General features: G+C 41.9%; 1 protein-coding gene across 2 annotated transcripts in view; it reads right to left on the reverse strand.

Annotated features, from left to right (window-relative positions):
* Nucleotides 1-21,571, reverse strand: part of LOC308402910 (receptor-type tyrosine-protein phosphatase delta-like) — a 421,888-nt gene extending 400,317 nt beyond the window's left edge. For both annotated transcript variants that reach the window (XM_080892054.1, XM_080892053.1), the window contains exons 1-3: nucleotides 21,437-21,571; nucleotides 21,117-21,232; nucleotides 20,907-20,942 (exon numbers count right to left, since the gene is read on the reverse strand). The gene's annotated coding sequence lies outside the window, so the exon portion shown is untranslated. The remainder of the gene's footprint in view (nucleotides 1-20,906; nucleotides 20,943-21,116; nucleotides 21,233-21,436) is intronic.
* Nucleotides 21,572-22,053: the final 482 nt, after the last annotated feature.

Raw genomic sequence — 22,053 nt, forward strand, 5'->3', positions numbered from 1 at the left:
ATATGTTTGGCCTTTTTTTCTTGATAAAGCAACGTGGATCCAACTACCCCTTGCCCTTGTCTACAGCAATAGCTCCATTGAGACCAAGCTATGTGAAGAGGCTCATCTGTCCTTAAAATTAAAAAATGGCTCAGGGTTTGTTGGAATTTCTTTTTTTTTTTTATTGATTCACTATGCGGTAAATATTAGCTTAGGCTATTTGGGTTAAAAAGGCTATTGACTCCAGACACGGTAGCAGTAGGTATTCCAGTTTCACTCCGCTGTTGTCCACAGATGCCTAAGGGCAGATTACACTTATAGACTTTCACTCTTTGCCTAATACAGACAGTATCAGGACTATTAAAAATAAAGCCTGCTCAATTTATACCACGGTGGCATTAATGCTAATTAGTATATTAGCTTCAGTCTGTCACTGGGAATAAGAGGCAACATTGATCTCTCGTCATCATGCTCATAATAGATTTTTTTCCCTCCCTCTGCATATATTATTGTCCCGCTCTCCTATGGCTTCCTCGGAGAGTTGCTTTCACATTTTAATCTCTCCACTTTAGGAAAAAGCGAATGCGCTTCTCTGCACAGTCGATGCTAATCACAACAGTTGCTGTGCAGCTTCTTTGCATGTATTTTTAGTTGGTTGTGAATTTGTATGCAGTGCAACCTTTGAATTATTGCTGGGATTCCTGTTTAGTTCTTCCTTACCGAGAGCTGTTTAGAAAAGTTGCTGCTGCTAAATCAGCGGGAAAAGAGCAATTTGAAATTTAAATCCCTGAACAAGACAAGGCAATGTCATTATATGTGCTTCCTTAGTAACACTTTATACAGCGATGTAGCACCTGGAAACTTTAATAATCTGCTAGTGAAGCTATACTCACGAATAACTAAATGACCCAAAACGTCTATGCGGATGGACAGTGATCACGTTCATTTTATCTAACTGCACTCCTCAGTTCCTATAATTAACAAAAATGCTTCAATTTTTTTCTGTTTTTATTATATTATTGATTTAAATATATTATTAAGGCAAATACAACCAAAGTCATGTCAATTTAACGTATTACTCTAATCATCTCAGGGCGTATGGTAAAAGCCAAAGACCAACAGTGTCTGCAACAGTATAGCACACAGTAATGCATTCAAGTGGGTTTGCTTGCTTGCTTGCTTGTTTGTTTGTATAAGTGCATCTAATTAAGACATCCTTTTAATAACAGCATCCTGCATCTCTAAATTATGATTGGATGGAAAATTTAGCAAAACAAAAACGACCGTCGCTGATTGAGCTGTATTATTTTTTTAAAGGATGATCTCCTTTTTGTGGAAACACTCCTGCCCCCTGTTATCTCTTAAACACACACTCAATGTATTCTCTATGAATAATCACTTTATGAACATCACCATCAGCGTAGCTATCCACTTAGCCCAGTCCTTGATTGAGTCTATTTGACAGACTGTAGAGGACAGTGAGAGTTTTGGCCTTACCCAAGGGACACACTTGGCCCTTCCAGTAAAAAGAGGCCACTAATGGAAGCAGAGGCCCTCGTCTCCACTCCACATTTTTATGCAGGCAATCCAGGCATTTATGGTAATCATAAAGTGGGGCCAAATGGATGGCAGGGTCAGCTCTGAGCACAGAAAAACACTGAGTGGCGAAGTCTTGTTGACAGCTGCGAGTGCTGCCACCTCCCTGTAAGTTCAGCTACAGCATAACTCTCTCCACGCTCGACGCAAAAAAACATCTCAAGACCTCAAAATGGGACCCCCCGCCCACTCCTCCTGTCTCCTGCTAACGCAGTTTTTCTTGCTCTCACTTTCGGTGTTTATGAACCTCTGGGGACAGTTTATGAAAAATTCATTGGCTCAGTGGGGCAGGTAGCCGGCTTAATGTTGGATCTTTCTTCCCTGCCTTCCTTCCTCCCTTTCACGACACTGCCCGTTTGTCAAGTGTTTGAGAAAACACCTTGCTTAAGACAGAGCAGAGGTGGAGCACGAGGGTAGGGAAAGTGTTTCTGGTGATCATTACTGCACTTAATTAATATGCAAGTGTAAATGTGAACGCTAGTGTTTCTCAGCTGAGATGCACCATGATTGTGGCACAGCCTGGAGCTGCATGCTAATTTATTTTCTCATCTTCCCTGGCTTGAAACTCGTAATTGCTGTTAGCGCACGCTGGCCTGCCAAAAACCACAAGAAGCTACAAACATTTGTCCTCAGTGTGCCTCAGCGGGTTAAAGAAGTAAACAGGAATAACCTCTCCAAGAAAAAACAAAGAATGAAACCATATTTTTGCACACTTGTGTCGTTTGCAAGGCACCGCCGAGAGTGTAGATTTTCCAGTGTGTTACTGTTTTAAAATTGCCTCTGCTGTGTGCTGATGCCTGGAATGCACATGACACATTGATGTCTCCCGATGTGACGGATACAAAAAAAGCAGGAGGAAATGTTTGCAGTGTGTGTGGGAGAAAATGTGCGAGCCTTAAAGCGTCATTTAAGAGCATTATTTTCAATTACAGCAAGTAAAAAAGAAATAATTCACAGTAGGTCAGCATTAAATAGACCGCAGTGATGATTTTATAGTGAAGGAAGCATCGTGAGAAATTATGTCATGATACAATAATCTGATGTAATTCAATAGAAAAAGTGAGGGGGAGGAAGGAAAGTAGCTAAAGTCTAGACATCCCTGTGGGAAGTCTGTGTGATCGGTGGAGGGAAAAGTTCCTTTGGAGCTTATATTCTTCATGGCTTCCTATTGCTTCAGCCAGACAGAACAAACAGCCAAAAGTGTTCGTCGACAGTTTATGGGTAAAATAGTTTGGAAAGCCGACGTATTTATGTTCAGTAAATTAACGAGATTTCATCGATACCTGTCCAGACATATAATATTATATAATATTAGGCAGAAAAGACTTTAAAGGAATTCAATAGCAGGGAACCACGAAGATGTCTATCACCAATTCAGTAAATTTAATTGTTGCCAGTTTTGTGAAGTGCTATGATACCAGAGTAGAGTCTGACGTTTGACCCTTTTTATTTGGATCATCATTCTCTCCTATTAAAATATCATCGGTTTTACTGTGTCCAGCTAAACCGTGAAAAAAAAATCAAGCAGTGCAATAGGTTTTCAGCTTTCAAAGTTTGTCTTTAAAGATTGTCCATTTCTACAATCATTTTAAGTCCTTATACCAGACCATTTTCAGGCAGTTTTTTTCTTTGTTTGTTAAGCCACTTAACACTATCCTATGACTCATTCAAGCACAAAAAAATGCATCTAACCACTGTGACTAAATATAATGAACAACTTACTGGCAGTTTTTGTTTATAACTGAAATTTTGATATAAAATAGTGTTTTTCCACCACTAGGTTGAATTTCTCAGCATGTTGTGCATTGTGTCAACCAAGTACTAGTCACCGAAGTGTCATCAGAAATGGTCTCAGTGGAAGGGTGGCTGTCAAGAATGGCTGTCATAAGCCATTCTTAAGGAAGAGAAACGGGGAGAAAATGCTGAGGTAATGAAAATTACACACGACACCTGGACTGACAATCAGAGGCTTTATGAAGTGATGAGTCCAAATTTCAGGTAAGGAGGGAGGTACAACAGCGTATAAGATAAGATAAGATAACCTTTATTAGTCCCACACGTGGGAAATTTGTTTTGTCACAGCAGGAAGTGGACAGTGCAAAAGTTATGACGCAAAAATTAGAATACAATAAGAATAAATACAGTACACAGCTGTACAGAATAGAATAAAATAATATACTATATACAGTAGAATAAAATAGAATAAAAATATACAATAAGATAAAAATAGAATACGAATGCTATATACAACTGAGTAAAAATACAACGATGCCAGAAAAGATTATTGCACTTAGTGTTATTGCACATGTGTGGATGTGTGTGTTTGTTCAGTTAAAGTCTTTGTTGTGGAGTCTGACAGCAGTGGGGAGGAAAGACCTGCGAAATCTCTCCGTCCCACACCGTGGGTGCCGCAGTCTCCCACTGAAGGAGCTGCTCAGTGCTGTCACAGTCTGCTGCATGGGGTGGGAGATGTTGTCCAACAGGGATGACAGCTTAGCCGCCGTTCTCCTGTCACTCACCACCTCCACTGGGTCCAGAGGGCATCCTAGAACAGAGCTGGCCCTTCGGATCACCCTGTTCAGTCTCTTCCTGTCCCCAGCAGAGATGCTGCCGCCCCAGCAGACCACACCATAAAAGATAGCAGAAGCCACCACAGAGTCATAGAAGGTCTTCAGGAGTGGGCCCTCCACCCCAAACGACCTGAGTCTCCGCAGCAGGTACAGCCTGCTCTGCCCTTTCCTGTAGAGGGCGTCTGAGTTATGAGTCCAGTCCAGTCTGTTGTTCAGATGAACACCAAGGTACCTGTAGCTGTCCACAGCCTCAATGTCCATACCCTGGATGTTCAGTGGTTGCAGTGGAGAATGCTTGTGCCTGCGGAAGTCTACCACCAGCTCCTTGGTTTTACTGGCGTTGATCTGGAGGTAGTTCAGCTGGCACCAGTCCACAAAGTCTTGAGTCAGTCCTCTGTACTCCTTGTCGTCCCCATCAGTGATGAGGCCGACTATTGCAGAGTCATCAGAGAACTTCTGCAGGAAGCACTGGGTGGAATTGTGGGAGAAGTCTGCAGTGTAGATGGTGAAGAGGAACGGAGCCAGAACCGTTCCCTGTGGGGCCCCCGTACTGCAGACGACCCTGTCCGACACACAGCCCTGAGTCCTCACATACTGTGGTCGGTCGGTGAGGTAGTCCAAAATCCAGGTAGTGAGGTGATGGTCCACTCCAGAGTTCTCCAGCTTGTCCTTCAGAACCGAGGGAAGAATAGTGTTGAAGGCACTGGAGAAATCAAAGAACATGATTCTCACAGTGCTTCCAGCGGTCTCCAGGTGAGCGAGGGAACGATGTAGGAGGTGAATGCAGCCTTCTGTAAAAAAAGTCTCTGAGGTGGCTTTCAGATACATATCAGCCTGTGGTGTTGGGGATGTTGTTGAGATTGATGGAATTATTGATGCAGAAAAGTACCATAAGATTTGGATCCATCATGCAACAGCATATGGAAAATCTCTGATTGTCAGCAGCTTCATTTTTCAGAATGGCAATGATCCCAAACACACTGCCAATGCAGTAAAAGTAAACCTGGATAGAAAAACACACGATGGAGCGCCATCGGTCATGGATTGGCCTCCCCAGAGCCCGAAGCTCAACATTACTGGAGCAGAGTGGGATCACATTGACAGAGAATAGAACAAAATGCAGTCAACATTCAAAGAAGAGCTCTGAATGTCCTTCGAGAAGCCTGGAGAACTATGAGACTGGTGCACAGCACTGTATGTACCGAAGTAAATAGTTGTGTGTGGAGGTGCAAAAAGTAAATAAAAGGCAAGAGGCAGGAATAGTAAGCAAAACAAAACGACTTCCAAGCCAGTTGCCACCAACTGCACTACTTTACTTAATAAGTTTCAGAGCTCTTGTAGATAGATTATGAGAGCAAGGCTTCATTTTGCCATTCGCAACAGAGTGACAGGGCCAACAGCAGTGCGGTTTGTTACAGCTGGCTCTTATCGGCTGAATTTTATCTTAGTCCAGTGGAATTACATTTAGAGACCAATTCAAATATACTGTTAGACAGTGTAATCCATATCCATGGCCTCACAAATCCCTCAGAGCATTAATTCATCCCATACATTCTACAAGATTAATAGCAGGACAGGGCAAGATGTGATAAAGCTAGCAGAATACATTGTCCCACTGGCCAACAGTACAGAGTCTAATTTGTATGGTTTTCAATAGGCTCACACAGTGGCCATTGTTAAGACTCCCAAAATTCCCAGGCACTGGTGTTATGATTAGCTCGAAGAACAAGTTTAACCCAGGTTAGTCCTAAAGGCACATGAAAAAAGACATTAAAGACTTTTTTAATTCTAAGGGCAGACAAGGTCGAGCTCTGTGACAAACAGTTTAAAAACTGACCAAGTGAAACACTTAACAGAGTTTGTGATAGCAACCTGTTATATCATTAGCCAGATTTTAACATTGTCTCCACAATGGCCTGTTTAATTGCGTCTTCATTGGTTGACCTAGCTTCTTTAACAGCATAAACTCACATTTTGCAGTAAAAGAAGACTTGTTACCATGTTTTAAATATACAAACTATAAAGTTCACACGGCATTCCATGTATTTCAAATAATAGCTTACATGTTTTCATGAGAATTCATGTCCCAAGTAGGTTACTGTGATGCAAACTTAGCCAAAATAGCAGAAAAACAAGAAATATAAGGAATTTATTAGTTAATAGATATCTAAAATTAACATTCAACTTCTTTGTAACATTTAGATTTATGTTTTTATTCAACTGAAAGATTTAAAAACTGTCTTGATTTTTATTTGAGTCTTACAATACTACTATGCTACTGGGCTTATCTTTGAACAATAAACCCAAAGCTTAACTGAGATTAAAATTTCTCCTGCTTGTCTGAAATCGCTGTATCAAACCAAAATGACCTGATGAAACAAAATGTAATTTGTTAGGCTATAGCACGCAAGAGCTAGGCTAGCTGTTTCCTTCTAGTGCCGGTCTTCATTCTAAGCTAAGACAACTGCTTGCTACCAATAGCATAATCTTTACCATATGGAATCAACAGCACTGTTTATCAGGTAAGTAAAATAGCCAATAATAATAATAATGCTTATTATTAATAACTGTCTTGATTTGTATTTGATTTTTACAATACTAGTATGCTACTGGGCAGCTAGCTTATCTTTGAACAATAAATGGTAAATGGCCTGTATTTGTATAGCGCTTTACTAGTCCCTAAGGACCCCAAAGCGCTTTACACATTCAGTCATCCACCCATTCACGATGCCAAGCTACATTGTAGCCAAAGCCACCCTGGGGCGCACTGACAGAGGCGAGGCTGCCGGACACTGGCGCCACCAGGCCCTCTGACCACCACCAGTAGGCAACGGGTGAAGAACGACCGAGACTGGGCTCGAACCGGCAACCTTCCGATTACAAGGCGAACTCCCAACTCTTGAGCCACGATTCGGGCCCCAATATGCCCAAATATCAAAGAGAAATTAAAAATGCATGCCGTGGAAGAGTTCGGGTCTTAGGAGGTTAAACAGGGTTGCAAAATGCTACATTGTTACTACAGTATAAAGCTTCATATCATTTTAAAAACAAACACAATCACAAAAAAAAGTAAATAAAGGTAAATACAATATCTAATTCCATGTATGGACTTTATAGCAACTATGCTATGAGTGTTCGTGCAATAACTATGGTCTCAGTTTTTACACAGGCTCGTACAGTCGGTTATGTCCACTAGCAAAACTGCCAGATGTACTACACCCCCACATCACACCAACTGAAAACAGTGTAGCTAAACAGGTCTACTGTTCCGTGTGTGCATCACAGAACAAGAGAGAGTTGAGACGAGGTATTCAAAGCAATTCCCAGTTTCTGGTTTAGGTGGGTAGCCTCATACTGTAGTACTGATAAGTATCATGCTTCCAAAAGTAAATTGTTTGTGTGCGAGTGTGTATTTGAACATATGTTCCTGTGGGTCATGTGGTGTTCTCTGGTGTTTAACCCACTGCCCTTTCTCTACTTAATGGACTCCCTTGAGGCCTAATCTCTCTCTCACAAACACACACTCGCATACACACCCGCTCTCCCTGACTCCGGAGGTTTCATAATCCTCTCTGCTTGCTCGCACACTTAGCCATATCTGATGATTTTCTGCAGTAATGAAGTTAGCATTGGAGGGAGCACTGCTGTTACATTTTAACATTGATTTGTTCGATACGTGGTGGGTAGTGTATTTGAGTCGAATTGTTCTTGTAAATGCACGGGCGTGTAAACAACATGACGCTTGATGGGTGATGTTTTAATTTCTCGATGTCTGACAGGGACAGGTTAAGCAGGGAGTAAAAAATGATTGGGCCCACAGTAAAGGCAGAGAGAAAAAACTGCCATGTGCATTAGTATGTAGCATGCAGTGTTTTTGGAGGCTCTCTGAGGGTCACAGTATGTTTTGCATCAAATGCAAAATGAGGGCAAGTTCTAGTGCTTCAGCCTCACTCGAGTGTGTGTGTGTGTATCTATGTATTCCCACTCAGTGGTTCAGCACTAAGATACACTGAAAAAGTCCCCACAAGGAAAAAAAAAGATGATGAACTGTTTGTCAGGTAGTTCAAAGGCAAAAACAATCCCACATTCAGACCACACTACGTAGTAGTGGAAAACACGCATTCAAGTTGGAGGAGAAAAGAAAGAAAAAAGATCTGCTGTAAAGCCATAAAATACAATTCATCTTGTCGCAGTCCCTGCAAGGAGCGTGTAATCGCAATGACACACTGGTGTAATCCATTTAAAACACTTTGGCTCAGGCCTAGGCTGCTTTGACTTCCTCTGCAGGCTTGTGCCATCATCTTCATTTCAGATACGTTTCCCTGACTGCTATTAGCGAAAATGTGTAAGCTGCCTTGTCGTCCACCTGCTCAGGCTGCCAGGCGAGCATCTTGTCCTGGATGCATCACATGACCGGCGAGAGCACACAAAAAAAAAAACACGAAAAGATAATAACCGGCTCATCTGAGGCAGAGGTGAAGTGCAAGCCTATTCGCTTGTCCGCAGACATGTAATCTGTCTCGAGAGGTGCTCTCTCTTCTGGCGCCTTTGTGCTTTGACTTTCGGAGGCAGGGTAGACCCACCCAACCTGACTAGGCAATGAGCTTAGAGTAATGGTGTCACCAGAGCGCTGAATCTCATTGAGAGTTGCTTGAGCAAACATTATCTCACGCTGAAACCACTGCAGCAGTGTCTGGAGGGGAGGCTCCGGTGAGTTATTACACAGCGAGTTTTAATCTTACAGGAGGAAATACACGCTTGCCATTTAATGTAAAAAGATCAGAGGGCAACCTGGGTGCATTCTGCATGCGCTACTCCATGCAGGGTTGAAAGTAATTGAACTAATTAGGCACTCAACGGGACCAAGTTAAACATGCAGTTGGCATTAAACCGTGGATGATTTATATTTACCTATAAACTTTGCCCAAGACTGCTGCTCACCACCGGACTGTTTTATGCATCGTTGGTTTAATTATGACTATTTGTTAATGGGCATTCTGAGAGGCCTGGCGTACTGGTTAAAAATATTCAGGGTTGTTCAGGAATGAAAAGAATGATAAACAGCGGTTTAACAAGAGCGGCGAAAACAACCTTTTTCTTCACAAAATATAGCCAAAAGTGTAATAGATTTAAAATTGTATACAGAGCTCAATAAAGACGCGTTCATTGCAAAAAATAATGACAGCACTGCACGTTTGATCAGCATTAGTTGTGACCTTGCACACAAGATGCTATCAAAACAGCTTAATGCACGAAACTGAAGCGCTGTAAACAAACTCCAACTGTACGAGGGAAGCCAAATTATATGAGGGAAGCCAAGCGTTAAGCAAAGTGCAACCACTGAATTATCTTTACACCTTAGGGCTGTGCGATATGACCAAAATCTCATATCCCGATATAAGAATTCTAACGATATAAATCATAAAAATGTAACATTTTCTGTAAATTATGTGAATCTCGGGCAGCTCGACTTGCGGGAAGTGTTTCCAGCTGCGCGTCATGTAGCTGGAGTTTGAGTCTAAGGTCTATTTTTTAGCACCTGACGGTTCTTTTTTAATTCTCATCCGTAAATAATCTGCTCTTTCACGTGATTCAGTTTATTTTGAAAAGTCTCAACAGGATCTTGAGCTTTATTGTGAAAGGTTTATGTGGAACATAAACAAGCGGACACGCGATGGTGTCGTTGTTGCTAACCACAACACATAAAAACAGGCGCTTGTCCGTCCGTAGTGTGGTTATATAAAATATAAGAGAAAGAGAGAACTTTAAAAAATTAATGCAGCCACTACAGTGACCATCAGAACGGTGAAGAAATATTGCCGTAAACAGTTTATTTTGCGACACCACGAAACAAACGATAGCGTAAAATGAAACAATAGACGTTTTTATATATCGTCATCCAATATATATCGTTATATCGAACAGCCCTATTACACCTATTAGAACACAGCAATAACACCGCTAGGCATTGGTGGCCACCACAAAGCTGTTTTTCTTTCTTTTTTTAAACTACTCATGTTGTTTTTGGAACAGTCCGACCAACTCGGAACGCACTAACGGCTCATCTGTGTGCTAGTCCGGTAGCTTATAATGTGCCAGAGCTTCTCAAATAATTGCACTTATCTCGTGAGCAATAATGTCAACTCTCTCTTTTTTTTCTTCCCCTCTCTCAGAGCATATTGCATTCCCCAAGTCAACAGTTCAATCTCACCTTCCCCGCCCACTTCTCTCCGAGCAGCAGATGCCATAATTTTTCTTTGCCCCCACTTCTCTTTCTCCTCACCCACCTTCCTTCTACCCACTAGATGGATCAGCTCTCTCTCTCAATCCATGCTTCCTCTGCACCTCCTCAGACGGGGAGATTGATTTGTCTACAGGACGCCTCTGACCTTTGATATGATCCGATAAGGGACGCACGGCCCTAACCGAATTAGACAATCAAAGGGGAGGCACATTAGAAGTGAGAGGAGGGTGTTTCCCTTTTTTGCTTGCAACATGCCGCTGCTTTTTTTTCTTTTCTATGACCGTTAAATCCACTGTCCATCTCCTGCCAGCCTCAATCAGACACCCGGGGGAAAATAAAAGATGTGTTTTCAAATTGCACTCTGCCTAAAGGCTCTTTGGGCCAAATTTAATTTTCACCTTGCATCGATTTTCCCTTACTCCCAACTCAATGGATCCTAATGTTATCTATGGTGTATTTCTGTGCTACGCAGGAATAAAAGGGAGGCCTTGTTCTGGACTGCTGCATGTCAGAAGACACTGCGTGCAATATGTCTTCCTCGTAGCATCCAGGGACCGAAATGATTGAGAAGCTGCCCTTTTCTTTGTGTCAGTTCTGGCATCGCTTTGTGTCTTTGGGATATTTCCCAAATCAACTTTCATCCGCATGTATTGACTTGACTTGACTTAATCTTCCAGTTTGTCTTTAAAGCTGATGTTCAGTACTGTAACTTTTAACCAGGAAAAGATATTTGCTTAACGCATCATCCGCATTTTTCAGTCCAGATGCATCCGACTGAAATAGCGGACTTCTGTTGTGATGCCTTCTGTTGTGAAATCTAGACGGCACACATGCAGCGTGCTAGATGCTTTTACTAAAAATACACCTGACGTCAAGGGATGGTAGGCTTTTGTCTTATCTGTAGCTGGATGCAGTGTTGCCATCCCTGTTACAATGAGTCTTTGCCTGAGTTGGATTGGCACCTTTGGGCATCCAGGTTAAAAATCAAGAAGCCTCACCACCTTTAATCACGATTAGGTAAGTTTGTCTCTCAGCACAGATTGTGAATGTGGTGTTTGTTTTCACTTTTTCTTTTATCCCAGGCTTGATTTCTGTAGAAATAACTACAGAAATAGCTATTTATAAAGATACTTAAACTGGGTTAAGCACATCTAGCTCTATTTATAATGCTTTAATAATTAATGAAAGATAATTTAATTCCTCGGCAAGCTGCAGTCAGGCTATGATGGGAATCACATCGTTAGAAACGCTGCATCGAGTGGAAACAGAAAACACTGATGGGAAAAAAAGCGAAATTAGATTATCCAAAAAGGACAACGCTTTAGCGTCCGTCTTTTTCGGACGTTTTTAGAACCACTCTGGTGTCGAGGCTGAGGGAACCTTTGCGGCAGCTTACCCTAAAAAACCCGTTAATAAATAAATAAATAAAGATATTTTTGGGGGGGGAAAACAGCTGACAAGCTGGACAGAAGAAAGGATAGGTTTCGACAGATCCCAGCCTTCTTTCACTGGAACATATGAAGAGGAAAACAAAGAGTGAAGAGGATGACGAGGAAAGGCAGTGGCTTCAAAGTGGGCTACAGCATTGCAAAGCCAACAAATGGCGTGAAAGCACACTCGACTTGCACGGATACACATGAGACCCAGTATCACAAGCCACAACACATAACCAGGCGCGGGTATGAACAGAGGGAGGGTGTTTGTGTGAAGGGGGGGATGAAGCAGTGGGGAGAGCATGAGGAGATGCAATCCCTCCCACCCACCCCTCTGGCAACGTCGGTATCCTCGGTACCATTTGTTTGTCGTCTTAAACTGGCAGAGAGCTCAGGAAGCCAGGGTCTTACATAAACCCTACCCAGTATGGCTCTTTGCTGGGGAACTGATCCCTCCCAAAACCCTCATTGTTATTCTCTCATGATGCCGAGGGATCTGCCGAGCACCCACAGCCAAACCTACAGCAGGACTGAGTGCGAGGTTGGGGTGCTGTGTTTACATGTGTGCTCTGTCAGGGGGGACTGAGCTAACTGTACACACAGGATTACAGACAGAGTACAACTTTTAAAGCTGAAATGTCACTCATTTATTGAGGACGTGGTCATCGTTTTTCCCTCAACTTCAAATCGCTACACAGGGGGCAAAAAAAATCTTGTTCATTAATCCTTCCAGGTCTGTTACATTGCTGACTTTGCGCGATCATAATCGCTTAAAAGACTCCATGAGACAGGTCTTCTTTGTCAAATTGAATTTCCTCTCCACTATCACCAAGTGGCAGATATTCATCAAGGGGAAAGGGGGAGAAAAAGATTTCAAAAGGTACAATATAATAGGCTCGAACACACTTCCAGGGATGTCCACATTCTCCTACGTGTGGAGATTACACTCTGCAGCCACGGAGCTGCTGACTCTGTCAGGGGTTTGATTTAAATGTCCAAGTTAGAGCTTGATCAAAACATGTCCTTTTTCAGTCTGATCAAAGACAATATGGCCGCTGGGGTCTATGAAATCCATGCTGTGCACTCTCAACCTCTGTATTTACAGAACAGAGCTCAGCTTCATTCAATAAAATATGCATAAAGCACGAGCTGCCTCATGTGATTGCCTCATCTCCGGCAGCTATTCAAGAATTTTCTCTAGGATTTTTTGGGAAATTCACGTATAGAGTTGAAATATCTATTTAGTCAAATTTGGGAAGTGGACTTTACGGGATCTCTATATTTGCCGTGGCTCTGCATATTCTTACATTACACTCGGGCTGTTCTTTAGCTGGCTGTAAAATACTATTAATAAATTATATGCTGTGGATACAAGCCTCACTGATCCTACCACAGTGGTTGGACTATTTCATATCCAATATGAAGATTTTTTTTTTTTATCTTAAGGCACCTGAGACAGTTTCCCCCCCCTATAAAAACCAAATAAAGACTTTTCTAAAACTAAACCCTTAAAAAGTTTAACTTGTTTCCTCTCTTCAGCAAAACAATAATGTGGAGCCCATCACGGTGTGCAGAAGAAATATTGTTCACAGTGACCTCCAAGTGACTACCGGAATGGGTTCAAGGTATGAATATAAAAATCTAATAGTGTGAATCTGAGGCTGCTGGGACAACTGAGATTTCTTCTATTTGCAGCTAAGGCTTCATCAAAGTATCCTTTATAAGGTGCATTTTTGTCAGCCTTTCTTTTTTCTCATTACTGACCTGAAAGGACAGTAAGAGAAAAAAAAAGTTGGCATCGGTGTTGGAAAAAAAGAGAAAGAGAGATTGGAAAGTGTCTGGAATCATAATCAAGTCTGGGATGTACACAGAGAAAATGAATCTTATCTTTAGGTCAGAGGCGGATGATCTGACAAAGAAGCCCACAAGCTGCCACTCGAGTTCACTTTCCACTTCTGCTACTTTCTTTTTGTTTTTTCCAAATGCTTTGATTCGCTCTACCCTTTCCCATGGTGGAAGTCCCTTGGATAGCAACCGAGTAGGTCTAATTGATTTCTCTTGTTCATGTCGGGTAGAGGCAGCAGCATCGAACTGTGCAGAGTACCCTGGCTCCAGCTTGCCTGCATTATTCCTTTCTGTTTTCTTCTTTGCCTCCATATCCCAGTAGACTATAAGGTCAATATTCAACATACCAGTGCCCTCTAAACTCTCACAAGATGCCAGATGGCTGAGGTATGCCAAAGCAATCGCATGTATGGAGGTAAAATAACACCTTGGCGCTGTACACGTGGCTTACATAAAGGTCAGGCTGTAAGATTACACTGGCGTTTACGCTTCTGAAATCACACCAAGTCGTTATCGCAGCTAGACGCTATCGTGCCGAAATAACTAGCGGTAAAGGCGATGATATCATGAATGCCCATTCAGCCAACTCCAGTGCAGCAGCTTTGCAGAAAATAGTAGCTTTGTAGAATTATTCCAATCATTCATATTTCATTACTATAATATATTGATTTTTTCCCGACAATTAAACAAAAACAAGCCTGCAGTTCCAATTGCTTTTGCATTTCTTTGCATGACATTCAGGAATCCTCGCATTCACCCTACTTCAACAGGGATTGTGACTCAAGGCAGCACATCTATAGCATTTTCCTCTTGCCTTTGTCTTTGGTCGGTATCCATCAGTTTTGTCACTTCCTGCCATGTCAGGGGAGCAAGAAGGCAATGCTTTTCTATTTAATATTTTTTTCTGTTTGTTTTTTCAATTTTAACAGCACAATGCAGACCAGATTTTCCTTCTACAACAACAATACAGCCGACAGTCGAGCAGGGAAGGAAAACATCCACCACAACGTTGGCGGCTGAGATGAATTTCTAATCACGCATGATTGAGCTTGGATTAGAAGCACTGCTAGAGAAATTAGGTAACAGCAAATTTACAACAAAAGCGCTCTAACCAAACAGTGTTTTCTGCTGGTTCAAGATCAAGACAGCCATGGTCAAATTAAAGCTCAGCAGAAATACAAGGAACATCATCTCACAGATAGCATAACTGCCATCATATGGTTGTATAAAGAATACTTAGCACTGCTAATGCATCATGAACCATCCCTGAATAATTCATTGAAATGCCATGAAATTTACATATTACAGAATTGCATTTGTGTAGGTCAAAAATATGACACCCTTCAGTACTGCACGGAATACTGTGGACTAGCCAAAGATTTACATCACCAATGGTGGAAGAAATTAAAAGCAACTTTATTGACAGATCACATGACGGTATAGAGCTTGCATCATCTTTTAATAGAGGTGCTGAATTTAAGCTTCATCTTAAATCATGTATTACCAGAGAGTGGTGGCTGTCATATATGAGTAATTAATGCTACAGTTAGCAAAAAATAATTTAAAAAACCCATAATAAGTTTGATTAATGATCAATGAATTGTGCCTTTCCTGAATATAATTCCATCAGATGTTTGTCTGCTACAAACATCTGCTATATAATCAGCAGCTTATGGTGGCTAATGCTAGCTGTTAGCATACATTAGCTACTTCTTCAGATAACACTGAGTCAGTAATGCATGTGTTGACGTATGCTTTGGCTATCAGTGTAGCCAAAGATTACATTACTCTGTCATGCTTCAGACTGTTATAAAAGATATCATATTTCTTGGACAGCTAACACTGAAAGCACCTATCATAAATTTACAGTCTTTTTAATATAATGTGCAATTTCAGCTAAATAACTAAATGAAAGAAAACAAGAGTAAATTCATCCTTTCCAGATCCTGAAAACTAGTTTTATTGCTTAAATAAACCTTTTTTCTTTCAACTTAAACTGCTCTAAATTTAATCTAAAAATGATTTGCAGACAGAGAAAACCAAATTCACCTTTGAAAGCAAAATAGCATGCTGTTTCATTTACTCGTTGTTAATTAGGTCAATCATTAACATGATATGCTTTTTCTCAGTTTATTACTAACAGTGATTTGCTACAATCGTACTTGTTTTGTTGCAGTACAGTAAGCAGCTTATGGTGGCTAATGCTAGCTGTTAGCATGCATTAGCTACTTCTTCAGATAACACTGAGTCAATGATTTGAACTGTTTGTCTTTTAATAATGCATGTGTTGACATATACTTTGGCAGTCAGTGTGCCCAGAGTTTTAAAAAGAAAGACTACATTACTCTGTCATGCTTCAGACTGTTATAAAATATATCTTATTTCTTCGACAGCTAACACTAGGAGCACTTATGCTAACTTTACAGTCTCCATAATATAACATGATATTTTTTTTCCTCAGTTTATTACTCGAAGCGATTTGCTACAGTCTTACTTGTTTACGTGCAGTATAATAAGCAGGTTATGATGGCTAATGCTAGCTAACGGCACATTTCATCTAACAACACTGTCCATTCAACGGTTTTCTTCCTTTTTCCTCTTACACAGTCTGGTTCAGGGTGCAAAGTTGGAAAAACATTACGATACATGACCATGCATCAGATAGCTGCTGCTACTGCAAAAACACACACACACACACACACACACACACACACACACACACACACACACACACACACACACACACACACACACACACACACACACACACAAAAACATGTTGTATAACCAAGAACAGGTCTTGCACAGGCCAAGGACATCTTTTGAAACTTTACAGTATCTTCACAATAATACGTAATTTTGCCAGGAAAACAGATCTGTACATTCCCTTGTAGACTTCAGACTCAGTGTTTTTTGTTGGCGTGTTATGATGCAAACTTGTAGTCATTAATCAAGGCTTACTGGGCTCTAACCTGGAGAAGGCAAATATTGATTGCTCTCAGATAAGACTTGACATGTGGTTACCCAGCTATCAGATGGCAAAAAAGTACATTTCATCTGTGCCACTTATATAACATCAGTCTATCCTGATCACTTGTAATGCCTTTTTTAAATTTATTTTTTTATTGTTTAACATTAACTTCAATATCAACGCTGGGCTTTTAAATTAAAATGTGACCAGCGTGAAGAAAGAAAAGGATTAATAAACCGCTCTTAATTGGATAACATGAGCAATCTGCAACGGCTCACCTTCTTACTGTATCACATACATCAGACTTAATAGCACTGACATCTCCTGCACGAGGCAAAAGTTGTTGTTTAACAACTTAATGAGTGTCTGATTTATGACTGGAGCCCGGTGTCTGATAAATAAACAGCACAGGTGAGAGGGTTTCATCTCACAGAGCGTTTTCTAATCAACAGCTAAGAAGAGACGAAACATTTAAGGTTGTACTTGTGTGCATTGGGCCTGCGAATAAATGTGTGCGAGTGTGCCGGCTTGCTGAAGTGAATTCCACTCATCATTCAATTCTTCCAGAGTGTGCATAAAATAACTGATTAGTTGCATCTATCAAATTCCTAAATCTCCAATATTTCACGTACGTATTGAAATATCATCAAGGAAGCGCAAAAGGTCAATACACACACTGTCGGGGAGGGAGGGGGGGATAAATATCATCCTGTTCTTATTAACAGTCATGTGACAAACCACATCTGAGACTGTGTGACGCGCATATTCGCGCACATCCACGCGGGGAATGGGTTTGTATTGTCATGTGGCCGTGTGTGAATCTCAATGAGATGCATTTTGTGCCAAGTAGCCAAGGGAGTTGTTAAATGTGACGGCATCAGAACATCCAGTTTCGGAGAGGCTGTGTCCATGAAGGGACAGCGACACCCTCATGAGTGAGAAGCTCGCTCTGCAAGAGACGTGGAACTTTGGCAGCCCATGCATCAGCTAGCACAAAATGAAGCCTGCCTCATCCAAGAGCATTAAGATGCGGATAAATAAATAAAACATTGCCACCATGAGAGGAGAGGCAATGTGACAGCGGGATTTTTTTTTTTTTTTTGTGCTTGCTTTCATGTTGGCAGGCGCAGGCATTTTATTTTGGGATGAATCAAAATTTCCTGAAAATGCCTGCGCCAGGTGTATCTAATTATCTGACAGTGCATCCTCATTATAAAACGGCCCCTGGGAGCCGGGCGTTCGGCTTGCCGAGCCTTGGACCGCAATCAAGGTGCTCCTAACAGCAAGCGCACGAAGATAATATAGACACTACGTTTCCATAGATGTACTGAGCCCACTTTTTTTTCTTTTTTTTTTGCAGAGAACTAGCCAGTGTTTGCACTTTCACGATACTGTGTGTGCCCGTTTTCTTTAAAAATCCATATATACCTACACGAATGCTGTAGTTTTGCTTGTTTGCGGCGCATCCATGTGACAAACACGTGTCAGTACAGTTAGACAGTCTGAGGAATGAAAGGAAAAACAGCTATACATGTATTAGCAGCTGTTATGACAGCCCCTTGCTGTCTCAGCCATGCCCTGATTATGTCACCTGGATGAAGTTTATAAACCATAATTACAGCTTATTCCTGATTCTCTCCAGGGACGTGCAAGCAGGTGTTAGATTATAATATTATTTTATGCCATGTTATACCCCTAATTAAAGATTGTGAATTATTATGTAGTTTTAGTTTGCATTATTCTCCTGAATTAGAAGAAGCTGATAACTATTGCATTAGTTAAACTGATTTGCATTACATTAAACTGCTGACTTGTTGTGAATGAATGATATTGTTTTATGATGCATTATACTGCTGAGTTATAAGAAATCTAATTTGTCTGAGTAGAAGAGAACAGAGTGTGCTGGAGTTTTCTGCCCCATTTCAGCAGGAGCAGATAAACAGGGAGCCAAGGTCGTAGCTTAGGCGCTGTGTGAGAGAAAGCATGTGAATGTTTAGGCTTTGTATGATAAGGTGGAGGCACCAGAGGCTATAAAAGTTTGAGCAATGCTCCACCATTTTGAGATTTTGAGGCTGTCTGCATCAGTGTCCATCTCCCACGCGTGTGTTCATTAAAATCATCGTTTGACTCAACCCGGCCGGACCAGTGTTGTTATTGTGGTTTTTCTCTTGTCTCCATCCCCAATATTTTGAACCTTAACACAGGCAAAAGGAAAAGTGGGTGTGTTGTCAACACGGTCACACTAGAGCAAACTATGTTAGGGCATAATTAATGAGAGAAAAGGATCTGCAGAAGTGGCAGAAGTGCAGCTCTGTAGCTGACAACGCTGGATGCTGATCTGGTGGGGGGGTCACCGTGGAGGACGCAACTGTGAGCAAGCCCACCTGTCTTTCTCCTGCTTATGATTTCCGGCCACAGCTTAAATCCCATCCAGCAGTGATTGATGTGGGCTTGGCGAGTGGGTCTGGGAGCATCACTCAAAGGCAAGATGGAGGAAAAGCTGCGGAATGTTTCCAGTTTATGAAGTGATGATGGCGAGGGAGGAGGGAGGGAGGGGGCAATCTTACCTAGGACTAATCTGTGGAAAGCTTTGCAGCAAATGATTCAAATCCGCTTTATGCTCAAATGTGTGTTTACTCACAGGGACACCTGAGCTGCGTGACCACTGACTTTCAGCATTACTTTTTCCCATATTGCAATTTGCTGGTCATCTAAAGAGGGTGTGAGCACTTCACCTGATGTTCCTTCTAGATTTGGCAACATTATTACCTTCATATAATTACTTCTACTAGAGATGTTTTTTAATGATAATACGTGATTACCTTCTAATTTGAACTGGTTTAAGAAAGAAAGACACAAATATTTAAACTGACAGATCATTAGGGATTAGAATAATGATAAGCAACCCTTAATTACATTCCAAACTAGGATGAGTAAAGTCTTTTTTCAATAAAGCAGCTTAATATTAAGACAAACTCATCTGCATGAATAAAAACTGTGTTGCTGAGCCACATTAGTGCCTTTTTTATGCGTTACATTTTAGTGGACCCTGTGTCACAGTTTCCTCTGCTTACCCATTTAGTTCCTTTTGAAATGCAACAGTATCTCTTGCACTGCCTCATGACTGGCAGACCGTAATGCTATTACCTCTCCTTGATGGTCATGCTCACTTAGCCCCCTGTCACTCTACACTAGCCAGCGAAGACACATCTCTCTGACTGGCTGTCCTTGCCCTCATTTGCGAATGCTTCTCTTTGCTACAAAATACCGAGGAACCACAAACTTTTCACTTCATTATCTTGCTTTTTAGAGGCTTTCCACTTTTCTTTTTTTTTCCCTCGGGCTGCAAAGTATGAGTGCAAATCACGGGTAATTGGCTATATATGAATCACTTGTCAGTAGTAGTCTGAAAAAAAGAAAAACTCTTTAACGCAGGAAAGGGATCGCATAAATTATGGAACGCCCAAATCAGGCAGTGATGGAGGGAGGAAATAAAAAAAATAAAAAAACAAAACAAAAAACACAGGCATGTCCTGACACACTACTGCGCATGAGCCACTGTCAGTCACCAGTCAAATCTGGCATCAAAGCCTGTCAGATAACAGCAGCAAAATGGGTAAACTGGGTGAGTCACAGCCCACCCACCGGCTACACCACCTGAGTCAGGAGCTCTTGGGCACGCATCAACGCGCGCGCACACACGCACGTACGCATGCATTCATAGATAGACTAAGCAAATCGTCTCAGTTTGCAGAAGCAAACATTACACCAAACTTTCTCAACACGTCCCACAACTATGGCACAGAATAACCCCCCCTTAACACACACGCACACATTTCCAGCTTGTTTATGCGTGCCCGCGCATCCTCCGGAGCGGGCAGAGCATCGTTCGGGGCAAAGATGGCTCTCTCCCCCTGTCTCTCTCTCTATTTCTATTTTGTGTGTCCGTGTGAGCGCAGTACGTGTTATAAATGTTGACGATATAAATTCTGTTAAATATCTCGCCGCCATCTGGAGTGTAACAGCGAGCGGCAGCCCGGTGCACGTTGCGTTTGCGCCACATTCTCCACAACATCCCTCCAAAGCAAAGATGTGCAAAAAATGAAATTTAAAAAAAAAAACACCCCGGGCTCCTACTCACATCGCGGCACGACACAGAACTTGGAGCGGACACAGAAAAAAACGACACTTTATTCCACACATGGAAAACATGACGAGCCGCTCTCGGCTGCAATTGACAGAATACGAAAAGAAAAAGTACTACTTACTCTATACCCAGGCGGAAGAATGCAAAGCCCTCGCAACTGTAGATAAAAAAGGAAAATAAAAAAATGAGGGATGCGCTTCGTGTTGTTATTTTTCATTCAAAGAGACCAACTTAGTAATGGATAGCTGGGTGTCTTCTCAAACGTGAAGCCTTTTTTTTTTTTAAATAAATGTATATGTACATATCTCTGTGTACAAAAATCTCCACTTACCATGGGCTGTCCGAATAAATTCCTTAGGAAATTCCAGAGGAGTCCCTTCTTTCTTCACTCAAAGTCAGAAAACAGCAATGCCTTTTTCTTATTCCAAAAACAGGCCCCCGAATGAACTGAAAGAGAGAAGAGACCGAAAAAAGGAAGAAGAAGAAGAAGAAGAAGAAGCCACAACAAATTCCGTTAGAACCAGGAGTCCCCCCCTCCCCAACACCAACACCACCACCACCCAAAAAGTGTTGACCTAACATCTGTGAAGGAGAGCAAACAATAAAAAAAAAGGCAACTCGCAATAAATTGGCGGAATGGACAGATGGTACCTGCTCTCTTTATCACTGCCGACAAAGACAATGAGAGCGGCAATAAGACGGGCACAAAACTGAGAGCTGAGCTTTCCTTAGGAAACGCAGTCCCGGCGTGCTGTCGGATTCTACGCGCGCGCGTGCACGCACGCACGCACACACAGCTGCCGACGACGGCGGGAGCGAAAGCGAGAGAGGGAGGGAGGGGGGGAGAGAGGAGACCTGGGATGCTGCGCTCCAAAGCTGCACTACGCAGTCTGGCCGCTTGATGGCCAGCTAGAAGAGCTGCTGAGACTGGGATGTTTCCCAGCACTGTGAAAAGCTGGAGCCAAGTGTATACCCTCATTATCAAATGTTTAAAAAAATCTCAGTGTTAATGTTAAGCTGCCATCTGAGCTACGAGCCCATCATTGTGCATGTTGTGCATTGACAGCTCTAAATTGTTCAAATAAACCCTGAAGCAGGGGCCTCACTTTAGTTCAGGAGCTACATTTAGCAACACAGATCACAAGCGGGTCAGCGAGGGAGACGCTTTACCAAACAGGCGACGCAACTTCTAAAATGTATTGCTGGTTTTTAAAGCATGCTGACGTTACATAACAATTTAACAGCATTACGTACCAAGACAGTGGGGA

The sequence above is a fragment of the Rhamphochromis sp. 'chilingali' genome (assembly GCF_963969265.1).
Source record: "Rhamphochromis sp. 'chilingali' genome assembly, chromosome: 1".
NCBI lineage: Eukaryota > Metazoa > Chordata > Actinopteri > Cichliformes > Cichlidae > Rhamphochromis > Rhamphochromis sp. 'chilingali'.